The sequence below is a fragment of the Papio anubis genome, chromosome 4 (genome assembly GCF_008728515.1).
Source record: "Papio anubis isolate 15944 chromosome 4, Panubis1.0, whole genome shotgun sequence".
Taxonomy (NCBI): Eukaryota; Metazoa; Chordata; class Mammalia; order Primates; family Cercopithecidae; genus Papio; species Papio anubis.
Genome location: NC_044979.1, coordinates 122,475,062 through 122,483,030, shown reverse-complemented (window position 1 = coordinate 122,483,030; position 7,969 = coordinate 122,475,062).

Below are 7,969 nucleotides of genomic sequence, written 5' to 3'. Positions count from 1 at the left end.
ACAAAGTATTCAAGGTATTTTTGTGCTCTTAAATAGACTCTGTTTATACTTAGCCATCAACATATTTTTGGAGAGAAAAGGTAAAACAAATGTTTATTTGATTCATATGATATTTAAACCATTGATTTTCAGTTTTGAGTAAACACATAATTTTTAAGTACACATTAATGCAAACCAATTGATTTGATGAAATTGTTTTCAGCCTGATTGCCTAGTTACTAGAATTAATTGTGACAGGTGTAGAATGTGAAATTAATTTTAGATAAACATTACTGAAATACGTAGTTTTAAATATAATTTGGCTATGTAAATATAGCATGCAATAATTTATATTGATAATACATTTTCTTATCTTGCCTCATGTAATATGATTGAAACACAAATTTAAAAGTTTTGGCCAGCTGTTGTGGCTCACACCTATAATCTGCACTTTGGGAGGCCGAGCGGGGAGAATTGCTTAAAGCCAGGAGTTAGAGACCAGCCTGGGCAATATAGGGAGACTGTCTCTACAAAATAAAAAATAAACAAAATTAGCTGGATGTGGTGGTGCATGCTTGTAGTCCATCCCAGCTACTCGGGACACTGAGTTGGGAGGATTGCTTGTGCCTGGGAGGTTGAGACTGCAGTGAGCTGGGGTCGTACCATTGCATTCCAGCTTGGGTGACCCAGGGAGACCCTGCCTCAAAAAAAAAAAAAAAAAAAAAAAAAAAAGTTAGCTTATTTTTGTCAGAGCAAAATTTTTCAAAATTATTCCATTGATAAATTGTCTCAACTTTTTTAGAATTAACAAGAATTTGTATTGTCATTTGGCATGTAATACAATAAGCAGAATTAAAGTCATACCAGTTTTTAAATTATCAATAGAAAAGGAGATACTGTTTCTTCCTGAGAATATTAAATACTTAACTCACAAAATCTGGAGAAAGAGTTTGTAATTTAATTCCAGCCTTAATTAATAAAAATCTATACTACTCCATAATTTTAACCAAATTGCTAAGCATGGTATAGAGGGGCATTTTGAAGCTGCTCCTGAGTCTGGAAAATTGAGCTTATCCCTGAGAGTTAAAGTGTGATGTGAGCAAATTGAGGACACAGTCAAAAATGCTCAAAATTGGATTAAAATGTTAGAAAAAAATTCCAAGTCAACCATATGAAGAAAGGATGTGTCAGTCATATAAAATATAAGAAAAAGGAGAGACAAGGGGTGAGTCCAGTCAATGTGAATTTCCAGTTAAAAAAAAAAAAACAAAAACCTATATTTCTGTTGTGTGTGTAGACATATCCCAATCGAACATCCCATCTCCCCACACCATCAAGCCTACTACACTCACAGTTTCCTCTATCTTTCCAGTTGCTCAGGCCAACAGCTTGGAGCCTATCTGACTTATTGCTTTCTCTGATCCTCTACATCCAATTTCTTTGTGTACCCAAACTATGATAATGAATCTGGAATCTCTCTTAAAGTTGCTTTTTTTTTTCATTTTACAAATTTAATTTAGTCGTTGCACTGGAAAATACAGCATTCATTCTTGACTAATAAAACCCAATATTTTTAGAATTTCTAAATGAAAAAACTTAGAATTTCAGAACAGCTTATTTCCCTTAACATCCCATCACCTTTTGTTTCATTGGCATCTTCAGCTTAATTATTCATATATTTAAATCCTCAAAATAAGCCATCACTATTATGACTCTGTGGAAAAAATAATATGTATGTTTTCTCACAATTTACTGTCCATACTAATCTACATTCCTTTTGTATTTCTACTTTTTTCATTTATAATTACCTTTTCCTTTTCCCCTCAAAGACCCTCTTTGCGTATTTATTTCGTGCATCACTGGTGATGACAAAGACTTGTTATTTTATTTTCTAAAACCACCTTTGTTTCCTGTTTTGGTGGATAATTTCATTAAATATAAAATAAGTAAATTAATTTCAGCATTTTAAAGATGGCATTTATTTTTTTCCCTGAATTCCATTACTTCTGTTACAAATGTTTCTTTTTCTCTGGCTGCTTTTATCATTTTCTCTTGGTCTTTAGTTTTACAGCATTTCAATTGTGATTTGCTTATATATGGTTTTCATTTAATTTATTTTTCTTTGCTCCCTTCTGATGGGCTGATGTCTTTTCCCAGCTTTGAAAACCTCTCAGCTATGCTTTCCTTCTCACCTTTTTGGGCATTCATTACACAATTTAGATGCTTCTACTCCAGGCAACATGTGTCTTATTGTCTTTCCTGAATTTTCCCTTCTTTATTTCCTTTGTGTTTTTGTTTTGAAAGATAATTTTATGTTTCTTCTAATATTTAAGTTTGCATTTTGATCTGTGTGTTTGTTCTGGCTATTAAAGCAACCAATAATTTCTTTCTTTCTTTTTTTTTTTTTTTTTTTTTTTTATGCAAAGTCTCACTCTGTTGCCCAGGCTGGAGTGCAGTGGTGTGATCTCGGCTCCCTGCAATCTCCGCCTTCTGGGTTCACGCCGTTCTCCTGCCTCAGCCTCCCGAGTAGCTGGGACTACAGGTGCCTGCCACCACGCCCGGCTAATTTTTTGTAATTTTAGTAGACACAAGGTTTCACCATGTTAACCAGGATGATCTGATCTCCTGACCTGGTGATCCATCTGCCTTGGCCTCCCAAAGTGCTGAGATTACACGCGTGAGCCACCATGCCTAGCCAATAATTTCGTAATCGTGGAGATTGTAAACTTAAATGTTTTAATTTCAATTCAATTCTTTTTTATAAATTACAATTATTTGAAAAAGTTCTCCATCTTTTAATCTTTTCTGTTCTCTTTTCTCTGATTTTTGAATATATCAACCATGGTTGTTTTAAAGACTTTGTGTGCTTATTCCAGCATTTGTGTTACCTGTCATCTCTTTCTATGGATTTTTTCACTTCATTTGGAGGGCCCTGTCTTGTTCTCTATCATACCAGTAGATTTACAGTGTTGCAAAAGGCAGAAAAATATGGCCAAAGTGAAAAGAGGCTTCATGTGGGATTATTTTTCTATGGAAAATTCATCTTAACAGGTTAAGGTTCTTGATTACAAAACTCCTCTGAGACTAAACTTAATCCCATCAGGTTTGCCATTTTGTTAGGCTTAGTCTACCTCCTCTTTGGCTCTGTTTCATAAAATTATACTCATACTCTTGTGTGGTAGGCTCAAAATATTATGTGTTTATTAGACTTTCTCTGTTTAGTAGATTTCTGAATCCTTATCAAGTTAAAATTTCACAAAATTCAGCTTGACTTTTCATAGTTTTTTGGATTGCTATTATTTTTAGTATTATTCTTATTATTATTTTTTATTATTTTGTCATCTGAATCTTCAGAGAATGTAAAGGTGACATCAGCCATGAATTAAGGCCATACATGTCTCAAATTTCTGTCTTGCATACTTTCCTGCTGTAGCAGAATACCAAAGATTGGATAGTTTTCAAACAATAACAGTTTATTTGGCTCATGGTTCTGGAGGCTGGAAGTCCAACAGCATGGTGCTACCACCTGCCAAGTGCCTTCACATTGCATCATCTACTCTGTGCTGGGAAGTGGAAGGTGGAAGGAAAAGTGAGCACACATGACAGACATGGCAAATTGGGCCAGACTCATTCTCCTTACCAGGAACCCACTCGTGCTCTAACCCACTCCCATGATAGCAGCATTAATTTGTTTATAAGAGTGGTGTAATTATGACTCAATCTCCTCTTAAAGGTCCCGCTTCTTAATGCTGTAACAGTAGAAATTCAATTTTAACACATGATTAGGAGTGGAAATGCAAACTCTAACAGTTAATTTCTTTTATGACTATTGAGAATAATGATAACGTGTAGGACACAAATTTAAATAATGAAAACAAGGTAAACAGTTATGATACGTGAAAATAAATGCAAAGCTATTAAATGATATTGTGTAGCTATATTTCTGGGAATACAATGTAGTACATGATATAGTTTGAATATTTGTCCCTTTCAAATCTCATGGCAAAATGTGATTCCCCAATGTTGAAAGTGGGGTCGAGAGGGAGATGTTTAGGTCATGAGGGTAGGTTTCTCATGAGCGGCTTGATGACCTCCCCACAGTAATTAATGAATTCTCTATTAGTTACTATGAGATCTGATTGTAAAGAAAAAAAAGAGTGTGGCAACCCCCACCCCTTGCTTCCTCTTTGGCCAGAGGACACACCTGCTTTCACTTCACCTTCTGCCATAAATAAAAGCTTCCTGAGGTCTCATGAGAAGCTAAGCAGATACTGATGCCATGCAGAATCATGAGCTGAAATAAACCTCTTTTATTTATAAATTACCCAGTCTCAGGTATTTATTTATAGCAACACAGAATGGATGAATAAAAACATATCTCTAAAAGCAGCCATGTTGGTATCAAAACACCAAATATTCTGAATAAAAATTAAATGGTTATTTTAATGTACAACCCTTAAAATGAAAAATAATACAGGCAAACAATTTTAAGAATTAATAATCCTAAAATTTTAACAAATTCAAAATTGGAAAGGTGCTCCTACTGCTACTGCATAATTCTGCTGAAATAATTTTTGTTTCTAAGCGGACATAAATGTTAATCAACAATTAAAAGAAATTGCAGAATCAGAAAGCAAAGCATTTTAAGCACCGAAATTGCCAGATAAATACTATAACAAGAATATGTTATACCAAAAGTAAAATGCAGAAGATTATGACAAATATTGTTTAAAAAAGGTACTACCAACCTATGTGAAGTTTTAGCAACACAACTATATAGAGTGACTAGAAATAAATTCTAGCCAATTTTAACTATAGGTAAACATAGTTGAAATTAGAAATTTTAAAATTTGATTAAATTGTTTACTAACCTAGCAGAAAAAATAGTATTTGGGCAGATAGGTCTAAAGAAATTTTTTAAAATCCCCATATAATATCAATAGAAAATTACTGTAACCTTAAATTTTACACCGACAAAAATTATCCTTCAAGTAACTGGGACAAATAAGTGTACTTTAGAATCAGAAAAAAATCATTAATAAATGAATCTATATCTAATTTTTCTTTAGTAGTAAACTTTTAAATGTTGTACTTCAGAAAGAAGAAAAACATTCTAAAGTAAAAGTCTTGAGTTAATTAAATTACATAAATAGAGACTATCATGTAGCATGTGCCTGTAATGCCAGGTAATGAGGAGGCTAAGACAGGAGCATTGCTTGAACCTAGGAGTTCAGGGGTCCTGCTGGAAAGCACAACAGGACCCCTGTCTCAAATACATATACACACACACACACACACACACACACATACATATATACATATATGTATATATAAATACACAAAAACACATACATATGTGTATATATACTGCGTAAAATAATATGAATAATCAGTAGTAATGAGAGATTGAAAGGCTAACTCTTGTTTTATAAGAAAAAAATCAATTTAGAAAGTATAATAAATCAAAAGCAGAAAGAATAAAAGGTAATTTTAATAGAACTGTATGCACAAAAAATGTTTTCAAAAGGAAATAATATTTGTGCACTATTAAGTTGTTTAATTGCCAATAAGAAGATGCTTTAGAAGTGCTTTTTGTGGTTGTTATAATTAATATTTTAGTGAGCTTGGTAGTCCTTGTCAGTTAGAGCTATTTCAGGAAAGTAGTAGAAATACAAACCATGGGAGAGCATATTTCCATAGGTGAAAGAGTGAGCATGGAGATAGAATTGTGGACACAGTCAACATTGACTAGACTTCAAGTTTAAAGGAGGTAGTAGGAATCAATTATGAAAGATAAGTTTGTTTGTTTGTGTGTTTTGTATGTTTGTTTTAGGAAGTTGAGTTGATTAATTTAGTGGACTGAGGGATTTATATATAATCATAAATCTCATAAGGTTTTGAGAAAGACAGATTTAAATCTATGTTTTGAGGTGATTTCATTTTGCCCTAATTAAGCAGCAGGTAGTTATCACGGACTCCTATAGACTGAATGTTTATATCCTCCCCAGATTCACTTGTTGGAACTTAATCCCCAATGCAATGGCACTGGAGGTGCGAATTTTGAGAGGTGATTAGGTTATGAGGTTGAAGCAGTTGTGGGATTAGTGTCCTTATCAAGGAGGCCCCAGAGAACTTCCTTGCCTTTTGTGCCATTTGAGAACACAGTGAGAAGATGGCCATCTATCAACCAGGAAGTGGTCTTTCAGCAAACACTAAAGCTACTGACTCCTTGCCTTGGACTTCCTAGTCTCCAGAACTGTGAGAAATACATTTCTTCTGTCTATAAATCACCTGGTCTGTGGTATTCTGTCATAGCAGCTCAGATGGATGAAGACATCAACAGATTACATAATTCCAAGGTTTATATTTTTTAAAGAATAATAGCAATACAATAAATGATTTTTAAAAACCCAACAATCATAGACTAGATATAAAAAGAATGAATAAAAGCTAATGAATGCCAAAATTGCTTCTTAATTGCTTAAGATAATTATCAATAGCTTTCTCATTTTCCATGTGCCACTACTGGTATAGTATACCAGTAATTCATTTGAAGTAGATTAATATATAATTTTTCTCATGTTATAAATGACTCCATAATTTGAATTTAGTAACTCAGGGTCGTGAGAAGCTATGCTGGAAATATTTCTAATAAATACCTTCTAGGAGCCATGGTTCCTATATTTATTGACATTGATATGTACATTTGTGGTGACTCCAGACTTCTTTGGGGCTTAAATTGGGCAAGCATGTTAGGGAGGAGAAATCAGACTTGTCTTGCCTTTATATTTTCAGAGCCAGCAGATTAGTTTTACTTAGAGTGTGTGTTTCTTTGCATTGGCTGGGAAGGATTCTGATGGAAATCATGGCATCCAGGTTGAAGTCATAAGAATCCGTCAAAGCCATCTATTGAGTCACCAGTGATAAAGTGCTCTCTTTTCAGTTATATTTTTAATTTCTTGTTAAAGAAAAAACTTTTAGGATGGATAAACATTAAACATGAAATTCATTTGCCACCCATGTTAATTTATGGTCTCTGATGCTCTGATTTACCGCAATTCTATCATACATATTTGTTAACAAAGCATCAAGCCATGTATTAAAAATATGAGAAAAATAAGCATGTGTCTCATTCTAAAGGAGATAATGATAAGTTATTACAATAATACAAACTTCTGTAATGCTTACTATGTGATATAAAATTATTTATATTTCATCTACAATATGTCTGAAAACCCAGCATCACAGGTGCTACTATCCACAAAATTCTGTAAGGAGATATAAATCTTCATAAGTTGAAAGTATTGCCTAAAGTCTTATACATAGCAAAATAATAAAATTGAAATTAAACTCCTTTGTTATATTTCAAATTTTATGTCTTTCAATTATTGTGTGTGGCTTTGGTGGCAATAACATTTTATAAGTTTTGTGTCGTTATTTCTTGTTTTTTTTTTTTTAATAAGAGGTATAGTGAGGTTCACCAGAGTCTTTGTACTTTTTAAATACGTGGAAGTAAAAATTCCACTTGGCAAATAATCAAAAGTCTTACTTTTCCTGTTTGCTCATCATGTAATGTTTTCAGTAATCTTTTGTTTGTTTGCTTTTATTTTCAAACATTTTTTACAGATAGGGCCTCAGTAGGTTACCCAGGTTGGACTCAAACTCCTGGGTTCATCTTCCTGCCTCACCCTCCCAAGTAGCTGGGACCACAGGCATGCAGAACTGTGTCCAAACTCATCATGTACCTTTGAGCAAGCCAGGTTTTTGAGCCATTTTGCCTGAACTATGAAAATCAAACGCAGCTGCATTACCTATCTCACATAGACACTGCATGACTTATGTTACAAATAATGTAAAATACTTAGTGTAATCAATGTGACATGTGTACTCACCAATTTGGTCAAGCTTTAACGCTTGGGATAGTCAGTTAACACTACTGATGATTTGAAGAGTATATTTTAAAAAGCTTCCTTAGAGGGGGCTAAAACAA